General features: G+C 36.3%; 1 pseudogene; it reads right to left on the bottom strand.

Moving 5' to 3' along the window:
- Nucleotides 1–777: 777 nt before the first annotated feature.
- LOC132066507 (threonine synthase, chloroplastic-like) lies at nt 778–5423 on the bottom strand (annotated as a pseudogene).
- Nucleotides 5424–6089: the final 666 nt, after the last annotated feature.

The raw sequence follows: 6089 nt of genomic DNA, 5'->3' as shown, positions 1-6089 counted from the left end.
GTCAAAGACATTGTTCTTATCATCACATGATGGTCATTTAATTTCTATTTATATGTTGCTGAGGGGGAAACATCGGTCAAGTCAATTGATTATCAGGTAGATGGTCCACCAATGGTTTTACAAGTTTTGTCGAACCCAGTGATATCAATTTGAACCCTATATATAAACGTGCAAAAAACATATATAGATAAAGTTAGCTATAAGTATATTTTAAGACCAATATCAACTCAGGACCCATATTGTTTAAATTGTGAATCTATCACTGGATTATACATGGGTAGTTTTGAATGTTGATGTCTTCCAAGATGGGACAGTGATTATATCCTCAAGGGAGAATGTAGGCATAAAATGAGAGTAGCTACACAGATATTGACCAACCACACGTTCCAGGTTGTCAGAATTATTTTATTTTTATATTATCAGCGATTATTGATGCCTATATTTTTGTAATCCGCAACCGAATATTTTTCTTTTTGGTGGCCTGCAGTTTACTTGCTAATCCTACTCAACTTGTTCAAAAGATAGCTACTAAATTAACTAGAGTTCAAATTTTCCATGTGTGGATTACACGTCTTAATAATTGCGCAATATTTCTTATCCACAAAAACCTCTCTGTCAAGGATACCATATCATGTAGAAGAATTAAAGCAGCATATTGTTATGCCCTGATATATATATATATATATACATATATGTATATAACACATTACAATAAGTGCAACAAATTGGTAAATATTTGTGAGACATTTCATAGACCATGTCTTTAAAACGTGTACATAATACCAAGAAATTGACAGTACTTAAAAACGGGTCTTGGCATATGCTGAAGACACCCAGTGAAAACATAGATAAAAAAAAGTGAAATCTTGCAAGTATATTACTAGTAGTAGAATCACAAACTATGACTTAGACTTGAGGTACTTATTCAGAACATCCATGACTGATCCAAAATCTGCTTTTACTTGCTTTGGCGGATTAGCAAAGCGACAAGCCATATCTTTAATCTCCTTCGAGTGATAATCAATCTTAGACTGAGTAAACTTCAACCCATGAGCAGTACTAACAACAACAGTTTTATCAGTTGGACTAATAACCCCTTTATTCCTTAGCTTCATTAATGCTGTTAAAGCAACACCTGTATGTGGACATATAAACATCCCAGTTGAATCAGCAAGTGCAGTTGCATCCATTAGTTCTTTCTCAGTTGCCTGTTCCACTATTCCATTTGAATTTTTGAGAGCATAAACTGTTCGATCGATCGAAACCGGGTCACCAATCTGTATAGCAGAAGCAAATGTGGTATTTGCCTTCACTGCCTCAAAATTAGTCCAACCTGTTGGGATCAAAATAATCAGGCGTCACGCGTCACGCGGAAAGTAACAATTGTAAACCTTGAACTACGATAAATCGAAAACAAAGAAAATTATACTAAAAGAATCATAATAGTTTAACATGGTTTGACCAATTGGCCTACGTATTAGAAACTAATATAAGAGAAAAATTAAAAACTATTGAGACAATAGTCTCCCCTAAACGAAACTTTGAAACTTTTTAACGATTACATTGTGAATGCTATTGTGTTGTGGTGTGAGAGGGAAGAATCTTCAATTTTATATAAGTCCGATTAGTCAAATATCGAAGAGATATTTCCACCAAGAAAACCTTTTTGCAATAAAACACAATTATGATAAAATTCAAATAAGGTAGAAAATTCAGGGCAAACGTATCACAACCTGACTTGTAATATAAGTAGAGAGGATTAGCATTTGCAGCTTGAGCCCAAACCAATCTTGGAATCCTATCAACACATCCCATTTCTTGACACATTTTGAACCCTTTATAGAATGCATAAATGTTACCTAAATTCCCACCAGGAATAATAACCCAATCAGGTACTTCCCAATCAAACTGCTGTAAAATCTCAATTGCTGCAGTTTTTTGTCCTTCAAGCCTCAAACTGTATAAAGAATTTGCTAAATATATAGGCAATTCTGAAGTAACTTCACGTATGAGTTTCATACATCCATCAAAATCAGTGTCAATACTTATAACAAAAGCACCATTAGCTATAGGTTGAACTAATTGTGCCATGGAAATTTTATTGGCTGGTAAAAACACAATAGATGGTATATTAGCCGCTGCACAATAAGCAGATAAAGCAGCTGACGTGTCACCAGTCGAAGCACAACCAACACCAACTAAATTTCGTTTCATTTTTCTTAACCTATTCACTTGGCTAACCAAAACTGTCATACCTAAATCTTTAAAACTACCAGTATGACTAATCCCACAATTTTTCACCCACAAATCATTCATACCTAAGTACTTTTTACCAAATCTTTCAGCCCAAAAAAGATTTGAATTTCCCTCAAAAGCACTTACAATATCATCATTATCAATCTCAGGTAAAACCCATTCTTTTTTAGACCAAACTCCAGAGCCATAAGGCCATGTAGTTTTATCAACTCGAGAATCAAATAAGGTTTTCTAGTATTCACCATCATATTGTTTCAAAGCATCCAAGTCATGTTGCACATCAAGCAAACCACCTGAATTGCTTCTATATATTATTTCATCAAGAGAGTAGGATTCATCACTAGGAATATTTGTTGATATTGAGTTGAAAGGTACATATTTAGCTGAAAATTTTAGCACAGATTTTTTTGGTGTTTGTGGTAGAGTCGGGGGCGGATTTACATGAACACCCTCGGCAAAAACTTATAGTGTATATATAGGGTCAATTTTTTATATTTATGTACATATATTAACTTTTGAACACCCTGAATAAATGTGAAAGGTTAGCTCAAGTGGTCCAGGGTGTTCAAAATTGTCTCTAACGTCCTAGGTTCAATTCCTATCAACAACATTATATTTTATATTTAGCTTTTGTTATTTTTTTGACCCCTGAATGAAAATTCTAGATCCGTCATTGGGTAGAGTTGTTTGGTGGTTACTAGTGGTAGTGGTGGTGCACGTTACTTTAAAAGGAAGGAATTCTGTAGGGTGGTGGGGTGAGGAAAGAATGGAAGAAAATGAAGCCATTGGTAACAAATGAAAATAAAACACTTGCCAGAAACAGGGGATTTGGGGTTTGGTTTATATTTTGCAAGAAAAACAGAGTAAAGGGTTTGGTTTGCTGAATTTTCTGACACAGAGAAAGGTGCACTCTACTAATAGGATTTGGCAATACAGTTATACACGTGTTGTATGTTTTCGTAGGCAGGTGGATATTCATTTGTATGTATTGTTTTGGGGTGCGTCATCAGGTTAAATCTTCAATTGTGAATCCGCGATTTTAGTAGCGCAAAAAAATAAAAAGTTGAATCAAACTAGCACAAAAAAAAAAAAAATTCATTAGTAGGTTTCAGGACCAAACTGCAAAAATGCACTTTGGGCGCTTTTAATTTCGCGTGGATGGGGTCATCGTTTTTTTTTTTTTTTTTTTGTGTTACTTTTTCAATTACGTTTTTTTTCATACTTTGGGCAAATATTAGTCGTGTTTCAAAACCCCAAAATATCAATATTTTATATAAACTTAATATCTTTTTTTTGCGTATAATAATGTAAATTTCATTACGTCAAGTCCTTTAAACGTTTGGATCGTCGTTTTAGGGGTTAAAGTGCCCGAAGTAAGTTTTGAAACTTAAGTTTTGAAACTTGTCATATTTATAGGGTTTTGATTTAAGTGTTTTATTATATTTGAATGTACAAATTTAAATATTTGATTTAATAATAATTCATCCAATACGAGAGGTTTATACTAATTAAAAAATAATTCATTCCATTTAATTACAATACTAATTCAAAGCAATACAATAATAAATTACAATAACAATACAATCTTCAAGTTCTAGAGGCTCTATTACTTCGAGATGTGCTTGTACTACCACGACCTTGTTGCCTACACGAACGCTTGTCATGGCCATATTGCTTACATATAGAGCACTTGCGAGAGTAAGTTCTTTCACTAACATCCATTTGATTGGGTCTACGGCTCCGTGAGTTAATGCCCAATTTTCTGATGTAATCCTTGTTAGCAACCATCGAAAACGGCTCGTTTGGCCAATAAGCTTCATTACCAAGTGGGTGAAATTGGCCGGAATATGCTCTAAGATAATTATGGACCTTGTATTCCCCCGCCACATAATTTGTTACCGTTTTTCTCATTCTCTCGAAGCACTTGACGAGCATGAGAACACGGCGTGTAGTACGTTTGCCACTTACCACAAGTGCATGTTCTTGTTGCCTCATACAAACGGTATGCAAGTTTCCACCCCTACCGTTGTAATAACCCGTCTAACTTCATACACACATGTTGAATTGGGTCATACTCGGTCATTTGGTGACGCTCGCATTTTTCTATAATGCTCCATAGTTTTGAAGGGCTCGCATCCATGTCCCGCCGTCGACTAATATCGCTGCGGCTGCCTTGTCCTAACCACAAATCGCTCCACCCACCTTGAAAGTCATTCTCACCATTGCGGTGGTAGTTCTCGAGCGATTTCAGCAAGCCATTGAAAGACTGCGAGCTTCTTTGTTGTGAGCATGCCCCATCTTTTGCCCTTCGGCGAAGCGTCCATTTTTCAACTTCGAGCTTCATGACCAAACATATGCGGGTTCGCTCACGCCCGATCGGATCCATTTTTGCAGCCCATTTTTGTTGTTGATGCTCCATGACCCCACATCAATTTGTTTAGAGTGCTATTGTGAAACGTTGATTGCAAATTTGCCTTCAAGTGCCTTAAACAATAGCGATAGTAAACAAAAAGGGAGGTCGCCCTTTACCGGTAAATTATCCATATTGTGCAATATGCCTTTATGACTATCAGACAGCACGCATATGCCAGTACAATCCTTAATAACATGAGTTTTCAAATGGGTCAAAAAGATCTCCCATGTGTCGTTGCTCTCGTTAGCGACAATTGCGAAAGCAAGAGGAAATATTGACCCATTGGCATCCATTCCTATTGCAATTAGGAGCTTGATGTCGTAGGCGCCATATACATGCGTACCATCTATGGATATCGGTACAGTGCGTGTGAGCAAAACCATCAATGCATGGTTTGAATGTCCAAAATACGAAGTTGAAGATTTTACCCTCTATAAGCCGCCACTCTACAACAGTACCATGATTAAAATGTTGTAGAGCTGCCATATACCTTGGCAGCGATTGAAAAGAAGTATGCCAATTTCCAAAGACCATCTCAAAAGACGTCACGCCCGAGAAATCCTTTCTGTTGCTTATAGTTTTCTATATACGGTTTGAACGTTTCGAATACAATCTTTAATGGGGAACCTGCACAAGTTTAAACAAACAATATTTAGTAATGATCTTTCAATTGATATAAGACATATAATGTATTAGGTAGGATAAGTTACCTTGGCGTTTGAGCAATGTCTTTAAGTAACACTTGAGCAATCATGTTTGTATCTAAATTATAATGATCTGCTCAATTTTCTTCCATATCACAAGTGTGTATTTCGCGGAATTTTGTGATAGCCCACATACCATCGGGCTTAACAATTCCCCGAAGCAACCACTTTCGCGCCTTGATACCGTCGTCTACAAACTAGCCTCCATATCTTTGTGTTTGGTGATCAACCTTAAACTCCCTCGTGTCCTTAAAACAATAAATTTTGACGACCCGTTGCAACGCTTTTTTTGGATGCGAACAACATTCCCTTTGTAAGGTAGCATCGATCTTTGTTGAGATCATTTGGTTCAATCCAGGTTTTTAAGAGACTATCATAATCTTCTCTTGTGAAGACAAATGCATCATCACGACCCTACAGGCGGTCAAGATAAGGGATATTGTTAGAATGCCACTGAATTGGGCTTTTAGAAGTTGGGTTTTCAGCCATCGATGGTGGTACGTGGTGGTGCATTGGTTCTTGTTGGTTTTGGCTTTGAGTAATATTGTTGGTCATACCAACTTGAACATCATCATCATCTTCATCATCGGTTACCTCTGCATTATTAGTTATTTCATCGTCATCACTTGATGATGACTCATAATAATTAGGAAAATCTTCATTATTAAGTGCATTCATCCTCCTACACGAAAAGTAACATATTTTAAATACCAACA

Source organism: Lycium ferocissimum, chromosome 8 (genome assembly GCF_029784015.1).
Source record: "Lycium ferocissimum isolate CSIRO_LF1 chromosome 8, AGI_CSIRO_Lferr_CH_V1, whole genome shotgun sequence".
Lineage (NCBI taxonomy): Eukaryota > Viridiplantae > Streptophyta > Magnoliopsida > Solanales > Solanaceae > Lycium > Lycium ferocissimum.
This window is presented reverse-complemented; position numbering and strand designations above follow the sequence as displayed.